The sequence below is a fragment of the Balaenoptera physalus genome, assembly GCF_965194825.1.
Source record: "Balaenoptera physalus genome assembly, chromosome: 10".
NCBI lineage: Eukaryota > Metazoa > Chordata > Mammalia > Artiodactyla > Balaenopteridae > Balaenoptera > Balaenoptera physalus.
Window position 1 is genome coordinate 41,455,874 of NC_138889.1, and position 27,766 is coordinate 41,483,639.

The window sequence follows — 27,766 nt, forward strand, 5'->3', positions numbered from 1 at the left end:
ATGAATTGCATCAAACACAAGTATTTCAAGGAAGACTGATCAATCACATCTGTTACTGAAACTCTAACACCATCACATCAGTCACAGGAAGCCCCAGAGTGGCTCATGAAACTCTGGAGGCTAGAAAATATTTTCCAGACTCCTGGACATATAAAACAACTTATTCAGAGTTTTCTATAAAAATTTTTAACCTCTATCCAAGTCAAAATTCTATCAAAGACTAAGTCCACGAAAAAGAAACTAAAAGGCAAAAAAAAAAAAAAAAAAAAATTTTATGCAGCCATAGGAATAAGAAGTGAGGAAATAGTTTTGTCTAAAATAGCACATGGCAGCTCAAACAATAATATATACAATAAGGTAGGGTGAATGGCATGAGTGGGAAAGTCTATTGAAAACTTAACAGTTGTAACTCTGACTTTGAGAAGCATTTTTTCAAAGAGATATCTATAGTCCATGTTTATTGATGTATTATTCACAATAGCCAAGATATGGAAACAACCTAAGTGTCTTGTCAGTGGATGAATAGATAAAGATGTGGAATATATATACAATGGAATATTATTCAGCCATGAGAAAGAAAGATATCCTGCCATTTACAACAACATGGATGAACCTGGAGGGCATTATGCTGAGTGAAATAAGCCAGACAGGGAAAGACAAATACTGCATCCTATCATGTACATGTGAAACCTAAAAAGAAAAGAAAAGTGGAACTAATAGAAATAGAGAGTAGGAAAGTGGTTGCTAAGGGGAAAGGTTAGTATAAAGGTAGAAACGTTCAACTCTAAGATGAACAAGGTCTGAAGATCTAATGTATAACACAGTGACCACAGTTGAAAACACTGTGCTGTATAATAGAAACTTTTTTTTTAAATAAACTTATCTATTTTATTTACTTATTTTTGGCTATGTTGGGTCTTTGTTGCTGTGCGCGGGCTCTTCTCCAGCTGTGGCGAGCGGGGGCCACCCTCCGCTGTGGTGCACGGGCCCCTCACCACGGCGGCCTCCCTCGCCGCGGAGCATGGGCTCCAGGCGCCCGGGCTTCAGCAGCCGTGGCACGCAGGCTCAGCAGTCGTGGCCCGCGGGCTCCAGAGTGCAGGCTCTAGCAGTTGTGGCGCACGGGCCCAGCTGCTCTGCGGCACGTGGGATCCTCCCGCACCAGGGCTCGAACCTGCGTCCCCTGCATTGGCAGGTGGATTCTTAACCACTGTGCCACCAGGGAAGCCCAATAGAAACTTTTTAAAAGAGTGTAATTTAAATGTTCTCACCAAAAGAAAAAAAGATAAATATGTGAGATGATGGATGTATTAACTAGATGGGAGAATCATTTCACAATGTATATGTATATCAAATCATCATGATGTACACTTTAAATATCTTACAATGTTATTTGTCAATTACACCTCAATAAAGCTGAAAAAAAAAATAAATAGCAAAGAAAAAAAAACAGGTGGAGTGGGGAGAGAGAGAAAGAACTAAGCCACCTGCAGAGTGGGACATTGGGATCTATGGAATACTGGCATAATATGAACACATAATTGATATTTAACAAATATTGGTTGATTGAATGAATGAATAAATGATAATGGCCAGTGTGGGTAAGGACCCTAGTCAGCTATTACATCCCATTAAGCTCCCAAAGGAGACCTGTCTACCTTAAGAGAGGGTATGAGGCCAGATGGACCTTTGGACTTAAAGAGTTTAGCCTTTGGTCTCCCCGACCACCAGAACTCTTTTTGGATCCACCCTAGAGCTGCCTAAGCCAGAAACTGGTTATCTTTTTTTTTTTCTGGGCACGCCACGCAGCTTGTGGGATCTTAGTTCCCCAACCAGGGATTGAATCCGGGCCCCAGCAGTGAAATCACCAAGTTCTAACCAGTGGACTGCCAGGGAATTCCCTGGTCATCCTTGATTAATTGATTACATCTCACATCAAATCAATCACCAAGCTTTGTCCAGTTTAACTTTCAAATGTCTCAAGGATGCAACTCCCCTCTGCTTTCATTGTCTCATCCTTAGCTCAGCCGCCATCCCTTCTCACTGAGACATGGCAATGACTTCAGTGGGTCCTGGCCTTTCTTTCCTCCAACCCTTTCTCCACACTTTGTTGTAATATTTTTAAAACACAAATTTGATTATGTCACTCCTTGATCAAAATACTCCAATCGTTAATTATTCCCAGGAGAAAGTCTGGACCACTTAACATGGCGTAGAAGGCCCAACTATTGCAAAGTATTTGCAGTCCCTGAATTAGCTCCCCTCTTGGTCCTTTGGATATTCAGCCATTCCCAGAGCTGGAGCAAGAGTGTTCTTCCTGCCTCACCTTGCAAAATACAACTTGTCCTTCACATCTCAGAATTGGTTACGTGTCCCCCTAGACTGCCCTGTTCTTGCTTCATTACAGCATGTATCACCCTGAACTGTAATTGTCTGTTAATATGCCTGTAGAGTTTAGTTCATAGTATATGTATGTAAGAGCAGAGATTCTATTTATTCGTATCCCTAGCATTGGTACAGGGGCTTCGCAAGGTAAGCAAACACCCAATATGTGTTTGTCGAATGAATGAATATAGTACTGAATGGTGTTGTTTGGCACAAGCGTCCCTCAGTTTAACATGTCCCTTTGGAAAGCATTCTCTTTGCAACCTCATCCCCCTCCTCTGCTCCTTTGACAATTTCTCCACCTAAAACCCGCACCCTATCTGCCTCTGTTTCCTGGTCTTATTCTGACCTTCTCATCCAGTCTAACTGGCTGAGATTATCCCATTTATGATCCCACTTCAGTGTGCATACCTGCTCCTCTGCCCAGCATGCCCCTGGAGCCCCTGCCCATCATATACCTGCCTCCCTCCCCAAGACTGGCATGCAGCTACACTTCTGATTATCCACAGGAGATACCTGCCCACCTAATGCAGCCAAGTCATACCTGGACCTCTAACCAATAACCTCCAGGGTCATTTCTGGGGTGGGAGAGGGGGGGCTTAATCTGGAAATACAATTCTGAAAAACCCTATCCATACTTTGTTTCTGCCTTAACTGCCATAATACGGCTCCATTAGTAGAGAAGAGATTAATTAACTAGAAGTGCCATGCTTAAGGAATCGGATGGCATATTCCATCATTCAGGCATTCAAGCAGCCATGGGTTCTAAAGAATATGAACACCCTCATAGCAAGCAGGTCCACTTGCTGATATCTTATACTATAAATCAAGATATACATAAAAGTATGTATAGATATAAATATATAAAATGAATTCATTCATTCATTTGATAAATATTTACTTGGTGTCTCCTATGTACGAGTCACCGTGCTAAGTGCTTGGGATAGAAAAGGATAAATATAGCCCTTCCTTCAAAGAGTTTTCAACCTTGTAGGGGAGACAAATATCTGGACATATTATTACAGAACAATGTACTAAGTGCAAGCTTAGAGGCATGCACAAAGTAAACCAAAGATCTGCAAATAATAGAATCTGGAAATTAGATGGGATCTTAGGACATTTAGTCTAACCCTTGCCTTATGCATGACTCTCCAGTATATGTCTACGCAGCCTGTACTTCAATACCCAGTGAGAAGGACCTCACTTTCTCCCCAGGCAGCCCACTGTATTTGTGAGCTCTTCAGTCAAGCAATTCATTTTAAAATTTTCAACAAAATATTGACATTCACCAACAACCCTCAGTGCTGCTGAGCCATCCTAGAACCTCCTGCCCCTTGTTCTATTCTTCAAAGGCTGCTTGAAGGTGAGATTCTCTTTCAGGAATATCAAGATTTTACCCCAGTTCTAATACTCTCCAAGAAGATCTGGACCTTATTCTTCAGTGAGTCAGGAATCAGAAGGAACATTCCATCTTGGTTATGAGTAGGGGGTATAAATCTATCTGGTCACAGAAACAAACCAAACGACTAAATTGAAGCACAAGAAGGAAGAGGTCACAAGATGGGATCTTCCTTCTCAACTAGGAATTTCTAGCTAAGATCTCTATTATCTAGGATCTAGGTGTCTTAGTCAAGATGGGGTGCTATGACAAAGTACCACAGACTGGGTGGCTTATAAACAACAGAAATGTATTTCTCACAGTTCTTGAGGCTGGAAGTCTGGGATTAAGGTACCAGCAAGGTCAGGTTCTGGAGGGACTCTCTTCCATTTCAGACTACTGACTTATTGTATCCTCACATGGCAGAAGGAGAGCTAGAGCGCTCTCTGGGGGGGGGGGGTCCCTCTTAAAAGGGCAGTAATCCCATGCATGAGAGCTCCACCCTTACGATCTAAGTTCTTGCCAATGGCTCCACTTCCTAAGGCAATCACATTGGGGGTTAGGACTTCAACATACGGATTTTGAGGGAACACAAAATTTCAATCCTTTGCACTAGGTCTAGCCTGGTATCAGCTATCAGAAAAAAACAATCATTGGCAACCTTGTGGACCACAGTATGATAGAAGGCACTCTCTTCTTGGGCTGCCCCAAGGGTTTGGCTCTGATGAATTTCAATTTCTAAACTTAGAAGGATGTTTTCCTTTCAGCTCCAAATAAACCACATATATCAGAGTATACATCTGGGCTCTTAATTTTCTTTTTCTTTTTTTAAATTTCTGCCTCCGATATCTTTTTTTTTTAATTAATTAATTTATATATATATATATATATATATATATTTTTTTTTTTGTCTGTGTTGGGTCTTCGTTTCTGTGCGAGGGCTTTTCTCTAGTTGCGGCAAGCGGGGGCCACTCTTCATCGCGGTGCGCGGGCCTCTCACTATCGCGGCCTCTCTTGCTGCGGAGCACAGGCTCCAGACGCGCAGGCTCAGTAGTTGTGGCTCACGGGCCTAGTTGCTCCAAGGCATGTGGGATCTTCCCAGACCAGGGCTCGAACCCGTGTCCCCTGCATTGGCAGGCAGACTCTCAACCACTGCGCCACCAGGGAAGCCCTGGGCTCTTAATATTTAAATGATAAAATTCAACGGCACTTAAAATACAAGACTTTTAAGCTTGGATGGAAGAAAAGAGAGAGTAGAACACTGTTAAATATCCACTGTGAAATATTACATCTCTTTATGTGGATAAAAAGACGTGAAATGCTAGAGGCACGGCGTCTTCCTCTGTCTGAAATGGCTGTTTAGAGAGTTGACATGATTTCCCTGGGTTTCGTATTTGTTTCCACATATTCTTATCAACTTTGTAGAATTGGAAAGTTTGAGTAACTTAAAAACCAGTCTTTCAGATTGTCTTATCCAACTTGGCAGAGTATTTGTGAAGTTCCTGTGGAATTTATTGATGTTAATATTTTAAGTACTCCAATAAATAATCTATGCTACTACTCTCTAAGGAACTGTGGCAACAAGCATATTTTTAGGAAACTTAATGAAGTTATAAGATGATGAGATCCTTTGCAGAACTCTCAGTGACTCAGGCTTTTCATGTCTAAAGTCAGTCCATTGAGACCAAGCTCAGAAGTTCCCTCCACCACGAAACTTTCCCAGGCAGAGTTATTTCCTTCTCCCTTTGCACTTCTCAGAACTTTTTATAGTCCATTAAGACCACACTTTTCCATTGGATGATAATACTCTCTTTACAAGACGATTGTCATCCTCTTTAGAAGGTAGTCTTCTTAGGACAAAATTATATATTATCCACCCTTTCGTGCCCACCGTTAGCACAATGGCTGGCCAGACTTGGGCTCAGGCAGTGCTTGCTGAATGAATGAAACTGACACACCTACAGCTGAGAAACTCAAATGAGTCTGTGCCTGCAAACTCTTCACATAACTCACGTTAAATCAGCAAGCATAACACATGATTTGCCACCATTTGCTGCCATCCAGGCAGCATAATGCCCAAGGACACCCTGATGAGCAAAGAAAAAAGAGAATAAATATTTTCAGAAAACTGGGTTCTTGCCTGGCTTGGGATTCCTACTCAAATTGTAACCCCAGATGAATCACTTCATCTTGTTGGAGCTCAGTTTTTCCAGTGTATGAAATAGGGCTCATAAAGTCCATTATTCCATCTTTATCAGAGTTTCATGAGAATTGTATGTCAGCTGCAGAATCATCAAAACAATATGCAAATGCACAGCTAATTTGCTTATAGATATCACTTGATATGCAGCACTGAATTCCAACTTGGAGTTGCCCAACTTGGGAGGTGACAGAGCATCCAGGAGGCAGTGTTAATGTAATGGGTAAGAGCAAGGACTTTGGGAACAGATCTAGATTTAAATCGCAGGTCCACCATTTCCTAGCAAGAACTGTAGGCAAGGGATATAATGTCATTGAACCTAATTTTTCCCATCTGTCATAGGGGATCGTACTTTGTGAAGTTGTTGTCAGGGTTAAATAAGAAATATCTATAATGTACCTTGTATAGATCCTGGCCAGTAATAAAACTCAATAAATGGCAATAGTAGTTGTTTTTATTAAAATCATTATTAACTCTTTAAGTAGATACACTTCTGGAAGTGACTTAGTCCCATCTACAAACTTCATTCCATGGGGAACCAAGATAAACTGTGACAAAGCATTAGGAAGAAGTCATTTGTCCCCAAAGGAAGGCTGCTGGAAAAGGACAGCCATCCCAGAAAAGGACATTTGTAAAAAGTGGGCAAGAATACAAATGCGAAACATTTGCTGTGTGCCGGTCCTGGAAAGGAAGGGGGAAAATGAGGCAGGAAAGAATAACAGAGGCCAAGAGGCAGAGCAAAGTTCTGTAAGGACTTGCTGAGGCAGAGTCGTGAACAATGCTGCCTGGGTATGGGATGTTGGAAAACCACAGGAGAGGATTAAGTGGTTCTGCTTGAGAAAAGGAATCAGGCTGCAGTCTATGGGGCAAAGAGAGAGAGAGCCAGAGCAAGATGAACTGCCACAGCTCTGATTATGAACCAAGAATAATATACTGATGTGGGCCCCACAGCAAAGAACTGTCGTTCATACACAGATCTTTACAGCCAGACCTGTGCTGGGGGAGATAGCAGAGTCACCATCTAACCCAGCTGCCCATGAGAAAGATAATGTGAGTCACATGTATCATTTTAAAGTTTCTAATAGCCACATTTTAAAAAAAGTAATACAGGTGAAATTAATTTTAATAATATATTTTCTTTAACCCACTATATCCAAAATAGTATTTCAACATGTATTCAATACAAAAAATTACTAATGAGAATGTCAGATTTCTTTTTTTCATACCCAGCCTTCAAAACCCAGTCAATTACAGCACAGTCAATTTGTACCAGCCACACCTCAAGTGCTCAAAAGCCACATGTGGCCCAGAGCTAATCCCAAGGGAACATGAATTCCATTCTCCTGACCTCCTAGGCTGCTGTTAAGACCTTTTAAAAACCCAGATCCATAGAGCAAGAAAAGACCTTTGGAGATGTACAGCATGCAAGGGCCATCTATTCATTCCTGACAGTTTTTCTTTCACATCTTTGCTTGAATTTAAACAGTTTCACACCCCATGGAAAACCTCCTCCAATTTGGCACTCACCGATGACCAACTTAGTGCTTGGCCTGGGCAGGTTAATCATGGTGGATGTTCCGTCCACTTTCCCATTCTAAGGGGAACTGCCTTACCTACGCCTTCAGCCTGCAATCCCAAGGCAGCTTTGTGCACCCACTTGTTCTCCCCAGGCCCTCTCTGGCCCGGGTGACCAGGGATGAATAGGCGTATGACTCATGAACTGTTAGCTCCATCTCTGTAGTCACCTGGTGTGGAAAAGCTTGTCCAACCAGAGACAGACCACACTGGATTAGCTGGGCCAATCAGTTCCTCTATCAGTATTATAGAGGCAGAATCAGGCAGTCGATAGGGAGAAGCATCAGAAGAAGACACACACACAAGAAGCAGAAAGCGTTACAATAATGTGGGGTTTCCAGTTAATTCTCAGGTTTCTTCAGGCTCCTCTTTGATCTGTTTTCCAGATCAGGCTTCCAAAGGGCATTTCATTTTAACAAAGCAGTTCTCCAGATGAAAGAACTTTGAAAGCCTCCTATGGGAGGGTCTCCAAGTAACCCTGGTTCTCTGTTGGAACCTCCAGTATCAAACACAATCTGGGCTCCTGAGGCACAGCTGTTTTGCTATTTCTGGTTTTCTATGAGATTCCTGTATCTTTTATGGTCATGATTAGTTTATATGAATCCCTTATGTACGGAGGAAGCCTGAATGATCTATACCTTTCAACAAAAAGGCCTACTACAGAGATGGATGCTTTCACACACATTCAAGCAAAGCTCTTTCCACCACCTCCCTCTGGACTGGTTTGCACTCCATCTCATGCCTACATTTAGCCTGATAGAGAAGTGATGGATTACTTTGGGTTGCATTCCCAAATAACTATATTCTGAAAAGACCTCATTGCGGTGGCCTTCTGGGGACCCTTTAAAGCCTCACATTATCTACAGGAGTGGTTCTCAACCGTGACTGCACATCATAACTACCTGGGGTACTTTTAAAATGCCTTGATGCCCACAGCCTCTCCCAGACCTGTGAAATCAGAATCTCTGGGGGCAGGTCCCTGGGCATCCGTATTTCTTAAAAGCTTCCCAAGTAATTCTAATGTGCAGTCACAATTGAGAAACACTAATATACATGATATGCCCTTGTACAGGCTTGGGTTTCTGGCAGAGAAAATCATGTACTGTTTTTAATTATAAAAGAAATACATATTTGTTTTTTAAAGAATACATAAAAAGTGGAGAATTGCCCAAAGTGGAAAAAAGTAAGTCTCACTCATCAATAGAATCCCCAACAGTCTCACTCCCTGGAAGTAACTATTTTAGATTCATGTGTTCCCTTCCAAAAATTGTCTATGCCTATGCAAATATATATGTACATGTATGTATATATATGCACATGTATTTATACATACAAATATATGTATATATAGAGAGAGACACACACATGAATAGTATACAAACACACATGCACATACTTTTTTTTTTTGCTGTGACTGGCTTTTTTTTCACACTAATATATTTTGGTTATTAGTCTAGAAATTTTTGATTTGAAAAATAATGGCAGGGTTTGAGAGGATATTTACTTTCTCAGATAACACAACAAATCATAAAGCTAAAGTAATTCAAAGAGGGTAATCTTATTCCTGGAATAAACTGTTTGACTAGAATAAAAAGTTTAAAAAATACTCAATAAAATTGATTTGGTATATGAAAAAAATTGACATTTCAAGTCAGTGGGGAAAAGATGGATTACTCAATAAACTGTATTGGGATAATTGGCTACTTTTTAAAAGGTGGACTCTTTCCAAGTGGTGGCCAATTATCCCAGTGCTACTAGATTGAAATGCCACATTGCTATGTTTATTGGATCTATCTCTGGACTCTTCATGCTTTTCCATGATCTCTCTAGTGTTGCACCAGTATTTTAATTATTGTAAATGTCATGACATGCTTTAATATCTAGTATGGCTAGACTTCCTTCCTGACATTACTTTTCCCCCCAGAAATTGCCTGGCTAGGGACACATCACCCACTCCACATCCACCAAGCAGCCCAGGAGGCACTTGCAGTAATAAAGCAAGAGCCCAAATAATCCCAGAGGAAAAAGGAAGCCCATATTAGTATTGCAAGAGTGCTGAAAACAAATTGTCGTTGCAACTAGAGCTCACAAAAGTTGGCCAGAACCTGTACTTTAAGTCTAAATAGGGGAAGAGCTTCAAGATGGCAGAAGAGCAAGAAGTGGAGATCACCTTCCTCCCCACAAATACATCAGAAATACATCTATCTACATGTGAAACAGCTCCTACAGAACACCTACTGAATGCTGGCAGAAGACATCAGACCTCCCAAAAGGCAAGAAACTCCCCATGTACATGGGTAGGGCAAAAGAAAAAAGAAAAAACAGAGACAAAAGAATAGGGACAGGACCTGCACCTGTGGGAGGGAGCTGTGAAGGAGGAAAGGTTTCCACACACTAGGAAGCCCCTCCACTGGTGGAGATGGGGGGTGGCAGAGGGGGGAAGCTTCGGAGCCACGGAAGACAGCGCAGCAACAGGGGTGCAGAGGGCAAAGCAGAGAGATTCCCGCACAGAGGATCGGTGCCGACCAGCACTCACCAGCCCGAGAGGCTTGTCTGCTCACCCACCAGGACGGGCGGGGGCTGGGAGCTGAGGCTTGGGCTTCGGAGGTCGGATCCCAGGGAGAGGACTGGGGTTGGCTGCGTGAACACAGCCTGAAGGGGGTTAGTGCGCCACAGCTAGCTGGGAGGGAGTCCGGGAAAATGCCTGGAGCTGCCGAAGAGGCAAGAGACTTTTTCTTCCCTCTTTGTTTCCCAGTGCGTGGGGAGAGAGGATTCAGAGCGCCACCTAAATGAGCTCCAGAGACCAGGCGCGAGCCGCGGCTATGAGCATGGACCCCAGAGACGGGCATGAGACGCTAAGGCTGCTGCTGCAGCCACCAGGAAGCCTGTGTGCAAGCACAGGTCACTATCCACACCTCCTCTCCCGGGAGGCTGTGCAGCCCGCCACTGCCAGGGTCCCGTGATCCAGGGACAGCTTCCCCAGGAGAACGCACGGCACGCCTCAGGTTGCTACAACATCACGCAGGCCTCTCCCGCTGCAGGCTCGCCCCCCATTCCGTACTGCTCCATCCCCCCGGCTTGAGTGAGCCAGAGCCCCCTAATCAGCAGCTAATTTAATCCCATCCTGTCTGAGCAAAGAACAGATGCCCTCAGGCGACCTACACACAGAGGTGGGGCCAAATCCAAAGCTGAACCCCTGGAGCTGTGCGAACAAAGAAGAGAAAGGGAAATCTCTCCCATCAGCTTCAGGAGCAGTGGATTAAATCTCCACAATCAACCTGATGTACGCTGCATCTGTGGAATATCTGAATAAACAACAAATCATCCCAAAATTGAGGCAGTGGACTTTGGGAGCAACGATATATATATATTTTTTCCCTTTTTCTCTTTTTATCAGTGTGTATGTGTATGCTTCTGTGTGTGATTTTGTCTGTATAGCTTTGCTTTTACCATTTGTCCTATGGTTCTGTCTGTCCTTTTTTTTTTTTCTTGTTTTTTGTTTGTTTGTTTGTTTTAGTATAGATTTTAGTGCTTGTTATCTTTGGTGGATTTGTTTTCTGGTTTGGTTGCTCTCTTCTTTCTTTTTTTTATTACTTTTTAAATTCTTTTTTATTTTTAATAATTATTCTTTCTTTTTTATTTTAATAAATTTATTTATTTTTCTCTCTTTCTTTTCTTCTCCCTTTTATTCTGAGCCATGTAGATGACAGGGTCTTGGTGCTCCGGCCAAGCGTCAGACCTGTGCCTCTGAGGTGGGAGAGCCGAGTTCAGGACATTGGTCCACCAGAGACCTCCCAGCTCCATGTAATATCAAATGGTGATATCAAATCAAATATCAAATGTCCCAGAGATCTCCATCTCAACGCCAAGACCCAGCTCCACTCAATGACCAGCAAGTTACAGTTCTGGACACCCAATGCCAAACAACTAGCAAGACAGGAACACAACCCCACCCATTAGCAGAGAGGCTGCCTAAAATCATAACAAGGTCACAGACACCCCAAAACACACCACCAGATGCAGACCTGCCCACCAGAAAGACAAGATCCAGCCTCATCCACCAGAACACAGGCATTAGTACCCTCCACCAGGAAGCCTACACAGCACAATGAACCAATCTTAGCCACTGGGGGCAGACACCAAAAACAATGGGAACTACGAACCTGCAGCCTGTGAAAAGGAGACCCCAAACACAGTAAGTTAAGCAAAATGAGAAGACAGAGAAACACACAGCAGATGAAGCAGCAAGGTAAAAACCCACCAGACCAAACAAATGAAGAGGAAACAGGCTGTCTACCTGAAAAAGAATTCAGAATAATGATAATAAAGATGATCCAAAATCTTGGAAATAGAATGGAGAAAATAAAAGAAACGTTTAACAAGGACCTAGAAGAACTAAAGAGCAAACAAACAATGATGCACAACACAATAAATGAAATTAAAAATTCTCTAGAAGGAATCAATAGCAGAATAGCTGAGGCAGAAGAATGGATAAGTAACCTGGAAGATAAAATAGTGGAAATAACTACTGCAGAGCAGAATAAAGAAAAAAGAATGAAAAGAATTGAGGACAGTCTCAGAGACCTCTGGGAGACCATTAAACGCACCAACATTTGAATTATAGAGGTTCCAGAAGAAGAAGAGAAGAAGAAAGGGACTGAGAAAATATTTGAAGAGATTATAGTTGAAACGTCCCTAATATGGGAAAGGAAATAGTTAATCAAGTCCAGGAAGTGCAGAGAGAGTCCCATACAGGATAAATCCAAGGAGAAACAATATTGGCACAATAATATGTGCCAATACACATATTAATCAAACTGTCAAAAATTAAATACAAAGAAAAAATATTAAAAGCAACAAGGGAAAAACAACAAATAACATACAAGGGAATTCCCATAAGGTTAACAGCTGATCTTTCAGCAGAAACTCTGCAAGCCAGAAGGGAGTGGCAGGACATCTTTAAAGTGATGAAAGGGAAACACCTACAACCAAGATTACTCTACCCAACAAGGATCTCATTCAGATTCGACTGAGAAATTAAAATCTTTACAGACGAGCAAAAGATAAGAGAATTCAGCACCACCAAAGCAGCTTTACAACAAATGCTAAAGCAACTTCTCTAGGCAGGAAACACAAGAGAAGGAAAAGACCTACAATAACAAACCCAAAACAATTAAGAAAATGGTAACAGGAACATACATATCGATAATCATCTTAAATGTAAATGGATTAAATGCTCCAACCAAAAGACATAGACTGGCTGAATGGATACAAAAACAAGACCCATATATATGCTGTCTACAAGAGACCCACTTCAGACCTAGGGACACATACAGACTGAAAGTGAGGGAATGGAAAAAGATATTCCATGCAAATAGAAATCAAAAGAAAGCTGGAGTAGCAATTCTCATATCAGACAAAATAGACTTTAAAACAAAGACTATTACAAGAGACAAAGAAGGACACTACATAATGATCAAGGGATCAATCCAACAAGAAGATATAACAATTGTAAATATTTATGCATCCAACATAGGAGCACCTCAATACATAAGGCAAATACTGACAGCCATAAAAGGGGAAATCGACAGTAACACAGTCATAGTAGGGGACTTTAACACCCCACTTTCACCAATGGACAGATCAACCAAAATGAAAATAATTAAGGAAACACAAGCTTTAAATGACACATTAAACAAGATGGACTTAATTGATATTTATAGAACATTCCATCCAAAAAAAACAGAATACACTTTCTTCTCAAGGACTCATGGAACATTCTCCAGGATAGATCATATCTTGGGTCACAAATCAAGGCTTGGTAAATTTAAGAAACTTGAAATCATATCAAGTATCTTTTCCGAAAACAACGCTATGAGATTAGATATCAATTACTGGAAAAAATCTGTAAAACATACAAACACATGGAGGCTAAACAATACACTACTTAATAACCAAGAGATCACTGAAGAAATCCAAGAGGAAATCAAAAAATACCTAGAAAAAGATGGCAATGAAAGCATGACGACACAAAGCCTATGGGATTCAGCAAAAGCAGTTCTAAGAGAGAAGTTTATAACAATACAATCCTACCTTAAGAAACAAGAAACATCTCAAATAAACAACCTAGCCTTACACCTAAAGCAATTAGAGAAAGAAGAACAAAAAACCCCAAAGTTAGCAGAAGGAAAGAAATCATAAAGATCAGATCAGAAATAAATGAAAAAGAAATGAAGGAAACGATAGCAAAAATCAATAAAACTAAATGCTGGTTCTTTGAGAAGATAAACAAAATTGATAAACCATTAGCCAGACTCATCAAGAAAAAAAAGGGAGAAGACTCAAATAAATAGAATTAGAAATGAAAAAGGAGAAGTAACAACTGACGCTGCTGAAATACAAAGGATCATGCGAGATTACTACAAGCAACTATATGCCAATAAAATGGACAACCTGGAAGAAATGGACAAATTCTTAGAAATAAAAAACCTTCCAAGACTGAACCAGGAAGAAATAGAAACTATAAACAGACCAATCACAAGCACTGAAATTGAAACTGTGATTTAAAATCTTCCAACAAACAAAAACCCAGGACCAGATGGCTTCACAGGCGAATTCTATCAAACATTTAGAGAAGAGTTAAAACCTATCCTTCTCAAACTGTTCCAAGATATAGCAGAGGAAGGTACACTCCCAAACTCATTCTACGAGGCCACTATCACCCTGATACCAAACCCAGACAAAGAGGTCACAAAGAAAGAAAACTAGAGGCCAATATCACTGATGAAGATAAATGCAAAAATCCTCAACAAAATACTAGCAAACAGAATCCAACAGCACATTAAAAGGAGCATACACCATGATCAAGTGGGTTTTATCCCAGGAATGCAAGGATTCTTCAATATACACAAATCAACCAATGTGATACACCATATTAACAAATTGAAGGATAAAAAGCATATGATCTTCTCAATAGATGCAAAAAAAGCATTTGACAAAATTCAACACCCATTTATGTTAAAAATCTCCAGAAAGTAGGCATAGAGGGAACTTACCTCAACATAATAAAGGCCATATATGACAAACCCACAGCCAACATCATCCTCAATGGTGAAAAACTGAAAGCATTTTCACTAAGATCAGGAACAAGTCAAGGATGTCCACGCTCACCACTATTATCCAACATTGTTTTGGATGTTTTAACCAAAGCAATCAGAGAAGAAAAAGAAATAAAAGGAATCCAAATCAGAAAAGAAGAAGTAAAGCTCTCACTGTTTGCAGATGACATGATACTATACATAGAGAATCCTAAAGATGCTACCAGAAAACTACTAGAGCTAATCAATGAATTTGGTAAAGTAGCAGGATACAAAATTAATGCACAGAAATCTCTTGCATTCCTATACACTAACGATGAAAAATCTGAAAGAGAAATTAAGGAAACACTCCCATTTACCATTGCAACAAAAAGAATAAAATACCTAGGAATAAACCTACCTAAGGGGACAAAAGACCTGTATGCAGAAAATTATAAGACACTGATGAAAGAAATTAAAGATGATGCAAATAGATGGAGAGATGTACCATGTTCTTGGATTGGAAGAACCAACATTGTGAAAATGACTATACTACCCAAAGCAGTCTACAGATTCAATTCAATCCTTATCAAACTACCAATGGCATTTTCCACAGAACTAGAACAAAAAATTTCACAATTTGTATGGAAACACAAAAGACCCCGAAAAGCCAAAACAATCTTGAGAAAGAAAAACATAGCTGGAGGAATCAGGCTCCCTGGCTTCAGACTATACTACAAAGCTACAGTAATCAAGACAGTATGGTACTGGCACAAAAGCAGAAATGTAGATCAGTGGAACAGGAGAGAAAGCCCAGAGATAAACCAAGTACATATGGTCACCTTATTTTTGACAAAAGAGGCAATAATATACAATGGAGAAAAGACAGCCTCTTCAATAAGTGGTGATGGGAAAACTGGACAGCTACATGTATGAGAATGAAATTAGAACACTCCCTAACACCATACACAAAAATAAACTCAAAATGGATTAGAGACCTAAATGTAAGGCCAGACACTATAAAAGTCTTAGAGGAAAACATAGGCCGAACGCTCTATGACATAAATCATAGCAAGATCCTTTTTGACCCACTTCGTAGAGAAATGGAAATAAAAACAAAAATAAACAAATGGGACCTAATGAAACTTAAAATATTTTGCAAATCAAAGGAAACTAAAAACAAGGCCAAAAGACAACCCTCAGAATGAGAGAAATATTTGCAAATGAATTAACAGACAAAGGATTAATCTCCAAAATATATAAATAGCTCATGCAGCGCAATATGAAAAAAGCAAACAACCCAATCCAAAAATGGGCAGAAGACCTAAATAGACATTTCTCCAAAGAAGATATACAGATTGCCAACAAACACATGAAAGAACGCTCAACATCATTAATCATTAGAGAAATGCAAATCAAAACTACAATGAGATATCATCTCACACCAGTCACAATGGCCATCATCAAAAAATCTACAAACAATAAATGCTGGAGAGGGTGTGGAGAAAAGGAAACCCTCTTGCACTGTTGGGGGGAATGTAAATTGATACAGCCACTATGCAGAACAGTATGGAGTTTCCTTAAAAAACTAAAAGTAGAACTACCATATGACCCAGCAATCCCACTACTGGGCACATACCCTTAGAAAACCATAATTCAAAAAGAGTCATGTACCACAATGTTCATTGCAGCTCTATTTACAATATCCAGGAAATGGAAGCAACCTAAGTGTCCATCGACAGATGAATGGATAAAGAAGATGTGGCACATATATACAATGGAATATTACTCAGCCATAAAAAGAAATGAAATTGAGTTATTTGTAGTGAGGTGGATGGACCTAGAGTCTGTCATACAGAGTGAAGTAAGTCAAAAAGAGAAAAACAAATACCATATGCTAACACATATATATGGAATCTAAAAAAAATTGTCATGAAGAACCTAGGGGCAGGATGGGAATAAAGACGCAGACCTACTAGAGAATGGACTTGAGGACATGGGGAAGGGGAAGGGTAAGTTGGGACAAAGTGAGAGAGTGGAATGGACATATATACACTACCAAATGTAAAACCGATAGCTAGTGGGAAGCAGCCACATAGCACAGGGAGATCAGCTCGGTGCTTAGTGACCACCTAGAGGGGTGGGATAGGGAGGGTGGGAGGGAGGGAGATTCAAGAGGGAAGAGATATGGGGACATATGTATATGTATAGCTGATTCACTTTGTTATAAATCAGAAACTAACACACCATTGTAAAGCGATTATACTCCAATAAAGATGTTAAAAAAAAAAGTCTAAGTAAGGTGACTGCTACCAAAATACAATATTTAAGTGTGATCAAGAGTCTCCTAACATGTTATCCAAAATGTCCAAAATATAATTGCAAATCACTCATCATACCAAGAACCAGGAAAAACACAACTTGAATGAGAAAAGACAATCAACCATTGCCAACATTGAAGTGAATCAGTTGTTGGAAATATCTGACAAGGATTTTTAAAGCAGCTGTTATAAAAATGTTTCAACAAATAATTACAAATTCTCTTGAAACAAATGAAAAAATATAAAATCTGAGCAAAGAAATAGAAGTTATTAAAAAAAAACCAAATGCAAAATATAGAGTTTAAAAATAACAGAAATAAGAAACGAGATAGGAAGAAAGTAATAAAGATAACATCAGAAATATATTAAACTGAAAACAGAAACACAATAGAGAAAATCAGTAAAACAAATAGCTGGTTGTTATGAGAAAAAAAAATCACTAAGATCAGTAAACCTCTAGCTAGACTAATAAAGATAAAAAGAAAAAAAGACACAAATTACCAACATCAGGAATGAAATAGGAGATATTGCTACAGATCCTGTAGCCATTAAAAGGGTAATAAGGAAATATATGGACAATTTTACACTTTTAAGTTCAACAACATCAAAGGAATGGACTAATACCTTGAAAACTGTAAACAATGAAAACTCAGTCAAGATGAAACAAGTAATGTGAATAGTTCTACAATTATTATAAAAATTGAATTTATACTTAAAGAGCTCCTGAAAAAGAAATCTCTAGATCCAAACTATTTCACTGGAGAATTTTATCAAGCATTTAAAGAATTAACACCAATTTTACATAATCATGTCCAAAAAATAGAGAGAAGGAATCACTTTGCAACTCATTTTATGAGGTCAGTATTACCTTGATACCAAATCCAGACAAAGACAGTACAAAAAAGGAGAACTTCAAATCAATAACTCTCAGGAACTGAGATGCAAAACTTCTCAACAAAATATCAGTAAGTTGAATCCAGCAGCTCTTTATAGAAAAGAACTATATACATGACCAAGTGGGATTTATTTCAGATATGCAAAGCTTGCTCAAATTTAAAAATCATTCAAATGTAATCCCCTGTATCAACAGGCTAAAGAAGAAAAAACATATGATTGTATCAATTGATGCGGAAAAAACATTTTAAAAAATTCAACACTCATTCATGACGAAAACTTTCAACAAACTAGGAATAGAGGAAAACTTTCCCAACTTGATCAAGAGTACCTAAAAAAAAAAATCTACAATTAACATCATTCTTTTTTTCTTTTTTTAAAATTTTATTTATTTTTTTTATACAGCAGGTTCTTATTACTTATCTATTTTATACATATTAGTGTATATAGGTCAATCCCAATCTCCCAATTCATCCCACCACCACCACCCCCCTTAACATTATTCTTAATGGTGACAGAAAGACTGAAGGCTTTTCCTCTAAGATTGGGAACAAGGTAAGGATGTCTGTCTCACTACTCTTACTCAACATAGAACTGAAAGTTCTAGCCAGCGCGATAAAGCAAGACAAAGAAATAAAAGACATACAGATTGGAAAGGGGAAATTAAAACAATCTCTATTTGCAGATGATCTCTGTAGAAAATCCCAAGGAATCTACAAAAAACAAAAACAAAACAAAACAACCCAGAACTAGTAAGCAAGTTCAACATGATTATAGGATTCAATATCAACACAGAACAATTTAATTGTATTTTGGGAAGATATTGATCAAAGGATACAAACATTCAATTATAAGATGAATAAATTCTGGAGACATAATGTACAGCATGGTGACAATAGTTTAATAATGTATACTTGAAATTTGCTAAGAGAGTAAGATCTTGAATAATCTCCTCAAATGTTCTCACAATACACACACATGCACACACACACACACACTTACACAAATGGTAACTATGTGAGCTGACTGACATGTTAATTAGCTTGATTATCATAATCATTTTACAATGTATGTGTATATCAAAATAGCACATAGTTTACCTTAAATATATATTCTTATTTGTCAATCATACCTCAATAAAGCTGGGGGAGAAAGAGAAGAAAAATAGTCATTGCATTTCTATATACTAAATGTACACATGAAAAATGCAATTTAACAATGCAATACCATTTTCAATTGTTCCAAAGAAAATGAAATACTTAGTTATAAACCTAACAAAACAGGTACAGATTCTGCATGCTGAGAATTACAAAGTACTGATGAAAGAAACCATAGGAGACCTAAATAGCACAGATATTTTCTACATTCAAGAATTGGAAGACTCAGCTTAGTAAAAATGTCTTCTCTCCAAATTAAACTACATGTTTAACAAGATTCCTATAAAAATCCCAGCATGGTTTTTGTAGACATAGGCAAGCATTTTATAAAACTTATATGGAATGTGAAAGACCTGAGGATAACCAAAGCAATTTAGAAAGAGACCACTAACGTGGGAGAAATCGTTCTGCCTGGTGTGTGGTTTACTATATAGTTTTTGATTTAGTCACCTAGATGGTATGGTGTTGTCAGATAGGCACATGGATCAATGGGATACAATGGAAAACCCACAGATGGAATCATACAAGTACATCCATTTGATTTTTAAAAATAATTTTTGATGATAGATCACCATATAATTTATATATATATATTTATTTTTATTTATTTTGACTGTGCCGGGTATTAGTTGCAGCCTGTGGGCTCTTTAGTTGTGGCATGAGAACTCTTAGTTGTGGCATGTGAGATCTAGTTCCCTGACCAGGAATCGAACCCAGGCCCCCTGCTTTGGGAGTGCGGAGTCTTAGCTACTGGACCACCAGGGAAGTCCCCACTCACTTGATTTTTGACAAAGGTTCAAAACCAACAGAATGAAGGAGAGATAGCCTTTTAAATAAGTGGTGCTTGAGCAACTGAACATACTTAAGCAAAAAAATTAACTTTGACCTAAACTTCGACTTACACAAATCTATCTCAAAATGGATTACAGATCTAAATGTAAAACTATAGGTTTTTAGGAAAAAATGGGAGAAAATCTTTGAGAACTAGGACTAGGCAAAAAGTTTTTATTCTTTGCTCTAAAAGAACAACCTATAAAAGGAAATATTGATAAATTGGACTTCATCAAAATTTAAAATTTTGCCCTTTGAAAGATCTTATTTAGAGGATGATGTATAAATTTACAATGAGGGAGAAAATGTTTGTAAACTACACATCTGAAAAAAAGATGCTTATCTAGAATATATAAAGAACTCACAGAACTCAACAATAAAAAAAACAAAGGATCCAGTTAGAAAATGGGCAGAAGTCATTAATTTGATATTTCACTGAAGAAGATATATGGAAGGCAAAGAAGCACATGAAAAAAAAATGTTCAACACCATTAGACATTAGGGAAATGCAAATTAAAATCACAATATGTTATCACTACCCACCTATCGGAATGGCTAAAATAAAAAATAGTGATAACACCAAATGCTGACAAGGATGCAGAGAAACTCCATTACTTACACATTGCTGGTGGTAATGCAAAAAGTTATGGCCACTCTGGAAAAGAGTTTTCTGTTCACCCTAAAACTAAAAATGGACTTACCATGAGCCCCAGATATTGTACTCTCAGGCATTTATCCCAGAGAAATGACAATTTATGTTCATGCAGAAACTTGCATACAAATCCTTATGGCAGCTTTATTTGTAGTAGTCCCAAATTGGAAACTACCCAGATATCCTCCAATGGGTAAATGGGCAAAAGATTAAACAAACTTTGCTACAATCATGCTGTGGATTACTACTCAACAGTAAAAAATGAACCAACTATTGATACATGCAACAACTTGGATAGATCTTAAGAAAATTATGCCAAGTGGAAAAAGTCAATCTCATGCGTGTAAATACTCATGATTCCATTTATATAACGCTCCTGAAATAAAATTATACAGATGGACAACAGATAAATGGTTTCAAAGGGTTAGGGATGGGGGGGTGGATGCAAAAGGATAGTGCAAGAGAGCCATGTGGTGATGATACAGTTTTGTATCTTGATTGTGGTGATAGTTACCTGCAATAAACATGACAAAATTACATACAAATATACACATATACACAAATGAGTACACATATAACTGATAAAATCTGAATAAGGTCTGTGGATTGTACCAATGTCAATTACCTAGTTTTGATATTGTACTATAGTTATACAAAATGTTGACACTGGGGAGGCTGGGTGAAGTGGGCACACACTTGTGAATCAATAAATATTTCATTATAAAAGTTTTTTAGAAATACACACATCAGCTTTTCTTTAATAGTCTGAATGTTTGCATTATTCTTTGTTCAAAAAATCCACATGACTAGACCAATCATAAATTTAATGAGACAAGTCTGCCTAATGTCAATTCATAGATTAAAGTTTTAGTAACTCGTATTCACAAAGTATAAATAAAGCACGAGAACTTAACACTCACACTTCGCTCTGAAGAATCATGTTATCCTTCAACCTGATTGCCCTACCATAGTGATGGCATCTGCAAAATGGTAAACTTGACGTTTCTGGAGTACCCTGGGCACAGGATTCCTGCAAAAGTCACCCAACTTCAATTTCTTCTTAAACAGAATTTTAAAAATAATAATCGTTAAAATGTGTTGATCACTGAACTACTTGCTACACAGTAGAAGGTAAGAAGAGGACTCACAAGAAATAAGAAAACATGGTTTTAATTCATATTGCTTAAGATACAGGAGAAATAATGCACAGTCATGCTTTTAAAGCCTTTGGAAATATATCTGGGGGACAATAAGAGAAGAAAATTGGCAGTAGAATAAACATTCAGAATATAGATATTTGGTCTGACTTAAGTACTTATTGAATACTTATCTTGGTCACCTGTAGTGTGACTGACTGACTGAATCTCTGGGCCTGCGGAGAGCCTGTGACTCTGGGACTTGTGACAACAGTAAACTAGTATGACTCCAATACTATCACTACTACTAAGGTTGACTGCTACTTATTCAGCCCCAGGTATTAGGCATCATCTCAGTTAATCTTCACAAGAACTTTGTGAGATGGCATTATTATCCAAATTTTAAAGATGAAGAAACTGAGAAGATGGCCATAGTAAAGAATGAAATAATGCCATTTGCAGCAACATGGATGGACCTAGAGATTATCATAGTTAATGAAGTAAGTCAGACAGAGAAAGACAAGTATCATATGATATCACTTATTTGTGGAATCTAAAATGTGACACAAACTTATTTACAAAACAGAAATAGATACACAGACATAGAAAACAAACTGATGTTTACCAAAGGAGAAAGGGGGTGGGGGAGGGATAAATTAGGAGTTTGGGATTAACAGATACACACTACTATATAAAATAACCAACAAGGACCTACTGTATAGCACAGGGAACTATACTCAATATCTTGTAATAACCTATAATGGAAAAGAATCTGAAAAAGAATAGATAAACATATGTATAACTGAATCACTTTGCTGTACCCCTGAAATTAACACAACATTGTTAATCACCTACTATACTTCAATTTAAAAAGATAGAGGAAACCGAGAAGAGAGATGTCTAGATACTTTCCAGGGTCAACCAAATAGAAAATGTCAGGATCCAGATTGGAACCCAGGTCATCTGATTTCAAAACTCATGCTTTGGGACTTCCCTGGTGGCGCAGTGGTTGAGAATCTGCCTGCCAATGCAGGGGACACGAGTTCGAGCCCTGGTCTGGGAAGATCCCACATGCTGCGGAGCAACTAAGCCCATGTGCCACAACTACTGAGCCTGTGCCCTAGAGCCCGCGTGCTGCAGCTACTGAGCCCACGCGCTGCAACTACTGAAGCCCGTGTGCTGCAATTACTGAAGCCTGCGTGCCTAGAGTCTGTGTTTCGAAACAAGAGAAGCCACCACAATGAGAAGCCTGCGCACCGCAATGAAGAGTAGCCCCCGTTCGCCACAACTAGAGAAAGCCCGCACGCAGCAACGAAGACCCAATGCAGCCAAAAACTAAATAAAATTAAACAAAAATAATAATAATAATAAAGTTGCTAAAAAGAAAAAAAGACTCATGCTTTGACCACTAATCCCTGTGTCTACACTAGAGCCTGTTTTTAAATTCTCCTCTTGGCTGCTCTTTTCTAGGAGTCTCAGTTGCTTTCCTCCAGGGCTCTGGACTCCGGGCATTTCCTTGACTTCATGTTTTTTCTGTCTGCCTGAGTCTCCCGGCAAATTCCATGTGGAGGATGGAGCAGAGTCCAAAGAGCAGGTAAGGGAGGTATCCCAGCAGAGCTTTATGTGAGTTGAGTTAGATGGGGAAGTGATGGGGCAGATGATGAGGGGTCGTGGGGAGAGAGAAAGAGAGAGAGAGAGATTTCTTTCACTGATTTAGTTATAAGGGTAAAACTAGTTAGTAAAGTCATTGAGTCTCTTTCTCAGGCCTTTTTATTTATTTATTTTTCTAAATTTATTTATTTATTTTTGGCTGCATTGGGTCTTCGTTGCTGCACGTGGGCTTTCTCTAGTTGCAGCGAACGGGGGTGTGCAGGCTTCTCATTGCGGTGGCTTCTCTTGTTACGGAGCACAGACTCTAGGCAAGCGGGCTTCAGTAGTTGTGGCACGCGGACTCAGTAGCTGTGGCTCCCGGGCTCTAGAGCGCAGTCTCAGTAGTTGTGGTGCATGGGCTTAATTGCTTCACAGCATGTGGCATCTTCCCGGACCAGAGCTCGAACACATGTCCCCTGCACTGGCAGGTGGATTCTTAACCACTGTGCCACCAGGGAAGTCCCAGGCCTTTTTAAATGAAATGCTTTCTTCCTCAGTGGTCTGAGGCCTGAGAATATGCATGGACAAAGAATTCTCTGGATAGATCCCTCTACCCCTCCACACCCTTGGAGGCTTAATCTGGGCTGCCTTCTGGGTAAACAAGAATACCACCTTATTCCAGTTATTTTTGCTGTGTAACAAACCACCTCTAAACCTAGAGAATATGAATTGTCACATCTCTCAGGATGCTGTGGGGTGACTGGACTGAGATGACAAGTTCTCCCTCAGGGTCTTCTACACAGCTGCAGTCAGATAGTGGCTGAGTCTGGAGTCGTCTGAAGGCTTTTCTCCTGTAGCCTAAATCTGAATGGCTGGAAAATCTGGGGCTGCTTGGGCGTCTCTCCATGGAGCCTCTCCATCTAGTTAGGTTGGGTGTTCTCACAGGGTGATGGTCTCAAGGGTAACTGGCCGTCATGCACTGGGACTGGTTTGTACAAATTTGTAAGAACTGATTCTGCGTATTTCTTTCCAACCCTGCATTCAGTGCTGTCACTTTGGTAGCTTGAAACCAGCCTTGGTGGGAGGGAGTATTTATAGAATAAAAACTGGTAAACACTGCAAATCAGGGGGATCCCCCCACCCCAGAGAGCCAGGTTACCACCACATGACTTTATATGGTGGTTGGCTTCCCCCAGAGTGAGTGGGCCAAGAAAACCAAGAGTAAGCTGCAAAGCTCCTGAGAACTTAGTCATGTCCCCGAAGGTCACTTTCTTCTTATCCTATTGATCATCAAGTCCCTAAGGCTATCCCTGATTCAAGAAGAGGAGAATTATCCATGTCCCATGGAAGAGTATAATAGAGGACCTGGCACAGAGTAGGTGTTCAATAAGTGTTTGATGAATGAATGAATGAATGAATGAGTAAAGTCACTTAAACTCTAATGCGTATGTCCTTAAATCACTCTAAAAGTGGAAAGCATTCTGGAAAGTTTTACTTCAACATCAGAGAGACCAATGATTTTTAAGTACCCGAAGAGCCTAGATCTAAAATTGTTTGATACAGATCTATTTACACTCTGTCTGCAGGTATTCACAGACCTGTTTTCTCAAGTTCTTCCCGCTTATGTACTCAACTGGGACTGTACACATGACAATGGCAGAATGCTTTTTTTTATCGATGTTTTCATACTAGGTAAGTTTGCTTTACCTCTCTAAGTAAACCGCAAATTCCTTGAGAGAGTTCTCAGCTATTTCTTTGCCACTCCTCCTCCCCACCTTGCCAAAACTCGATAATCATACATACGTACACACACGGATACTTACAAGATATATGATCGAGATTATAAGCTGTAAAAGAGAAGGAAAGAAGGAAAGGAACTAAAAACTCTTAATGGCTGTGTTTCATAAATGTTCTTATTTGATTCATATTCACCCAGAGAAGTAGGCATTATTATTTCCATTTCATAGTTGAGGAAAATGAGTCTTAAGAAAATTTACCAATTTGGTCAAAGCCACACTAGGAAGTAGGGAGCTAGGATTCCAATGCAGACCTGCATGGTTCCAGGGCCTGAGCATTATGTGTTCTTCAAGCCATCTTCCCACCGCAATATACATCTCCCATCTCCCCCCATTCTCTCTGCCTCCCTCCTTGAAGTATCCACAAGAGTCCTAGAAATGCTAATGCTTCTAAACCCCAGATAGGGTAATAAGTGTTTCAAGTTCTGCTCTTATAAGAAACGTCCTTAAAAAGCTTGGGAATGGACTTCCCTGGTGGCGCAATGGTTAAGAATCCGCCTGCCAATGCAGGGCACACGGGTTGGAGCCCTGGCCCGGGAAGATCCCACATGCCGTGGAGCAACTAAGTCCGTGCGCGACAACTACTGAGCCTGCGCTCTAGAGCCCGCGAGCCACAACTACTGAAACCCGCTTGTCTAGAGCCTGTGTTCCGCAACAAGAGAAGCCACTGCAATGAGAAACCCGCGCACCGCAACGAAGTGTAGCCCCCAGTCGCTGCAACTAGAGAAAGCCGGCGCACAGCAACGAAGACCCAACGCAGCCAAAAATAAATAAATAAAATAAAATTAAAAAATTCTTGGGAAGACAAGAAGCTTGAAGTGTCTTATACTAGGAAGGGAGTGAGCCTGGTTAGCAGGGAGGTCAGCTAAGCGGCTATTGCAATAACTCAGGCAAAGAGTGGTGGTGGGATGGACCAAGGTAGGGTGGTGGGATGGGTAGGCGAGGAAAATTTTGAGGACTATTAAGAAGACAGATCAACAGACTAGTGATGGATCGGATCGTGCAGGTGTCAATCAGTCATTGTGGAATCATCACTCTGGCTGCCCTGGGAAGAAGAGGCTGGAGAGAGGAAGCTGGGATAAGAGGTTTCCGTATTCCTGGAGAAGGTGATAAGGGCTTAAAGTAGCCATGGAAGTGGGAGAGTGGATGGATCTGAGAGACCACATGGAGGCAGAATCTGTGGGACGTGTTGCCACACTAGATGTGGGAATGTGAGGGTGAAGGAGGGGTCAAGGGTGAAGTCCAGAAATCTGTCGTGGACAACCAGGTGCTTTTCACATAGGTGGGGGACACGGGGGGTGGGGAGAGGTTCCGCAGAGTTCAGGTAAGGATAAATTCTGGATGTGCCAAATTTGAGGTGAATGAGTAAGCAGGCGCTCGCAGCCAGTATGCAGTTGCATTTAAAACAAAACAAGCATCTCTTATCTCAGTGAGATTCTTTGTTGCCTTCAGAGGTTATAGATGAAAGCACTGAATCCTGTGTGGGACAGGGTTCTGTGTCAGGTCGTAAAGGGACCCTGCAATTCTCAGTGTTTTCACTTTACTGTGGTTCAACTCTCTCAAAAGCCATTTATCACCCTGTAGGCACCTCCGTCATCACCAAGATGTCTTTATTGAGACTTCCAGAGCTCATAAGAGCTGTATGATTCAATTAGTGGCAGTGACTCACTTAACTCATAGAAAGTGTGGCAGGGAGATTTCAGGGGCCCCTAGGGCCACAGGTCGACCATACACACACACGCACACACATCAAAACTTGGAACTTGCACGGACAGGCTCTAAGACGTGTTTGCATGCTTCTGCCCCACAGGAGAGCACAGCCATTGTTTACACAAGGTCCCTGCATGTCAGGACAAGGAGGCTGGGCCTTTGTCCCTGCTACACTCTGAGGAAGAAGGGAAGAATTCAAGCCGGCGAATGAGCAAATGAAGACTCTCCAGAGAGCTGCTGCTTTTCTATACATCCCCTTTTATCATGAGACCCTCTAAGGGTTCTACCCAAAACGCAAAGCCAGTTGTAGGAAGGCAAAGCAGGTAGGACAGCCCCAGCCTAAGGAGACCACTTGTAGTTGCTTCACCAAAGGGTTCATTGTCCCACTGTTAGAACAGGCACCTGAAACCAAGCCCGGGTTAGATTTCCATGCCACTGCAGCCCGAGCTGAGTGGTCACCCAGCCCAGGGCCTGCCAGCCCACCAGGTGGGTACCAGCTGCCTGGGAACCAGCTGTCCTCCTCACCCAGAATGTCCCTTGACCCAACTCCAACTTTACCCTGAGGTGCCCTAAAAAGTGCTCCCCCACCCCAATCAAGCTTTCCTGAATGGAAACCCACTAAAGAGGAGCTTTCTTACCTGAGAGAAGGTCCTGGTGCCCAGCTGTGGAAAAAGCACCGAGTTCCTGCAGACGTGACAGGGACTCACAGGGCAGATCCGTTGCTTTTAAAAGAAGAAAGGTGACTTCATCTCTGGTGCCGTGGAGTTTAGAAGAGCAACAAGTGCTTCCTGGCTGAGCCAACTCGGCCTCGCCAGTGATGACTCCATCCAAATTATGCAGCCGCTGCCCAGACACGCTCAGCCTTCAGAAGGTGAAGCGTTGGAATCTGACTTGCCCTGTTGTTTTCAAAGAGCTTCAGAAAGTCCGGAAGCACTAACCGCCTTCACCAGCACCAGGGGTAGGGAAACCACACACTTATTTCCCTAAGTCATATCTTTACCTCCCAAGAATCCAACATTCTAAGGAAGGAAAACAGGTATTTAAACGTCTGAGGGGTAAAAATTCTTG

The 27,766-nt window shown here is 40.4% G+C and overlaps 1 protein-coding gene across 2 annotated transcripts in view; it reads right to left on the bottom strand.

Moving 5' to 3' along the window:
- The window catches only part of AMOTL1 (angiomotin like 1), a 176,255-nt gene extending 148,780 nt beyond the window's left edge, over positions 1–27,475 (bottom strand). For both annotated transcript variants that reach the window (XM_082409885.1, XM_082409884.1), the window contains exon 1: positions 27,337–27,475. The gene's annotated coding sequence lies outside the window, so the exon portion shown is untranslated. The remainder of the gene's footprint in view (positions 1–27,336) is intronic.
- Positions 27,476–27,766: the final 291 nt, after the last annotated feature.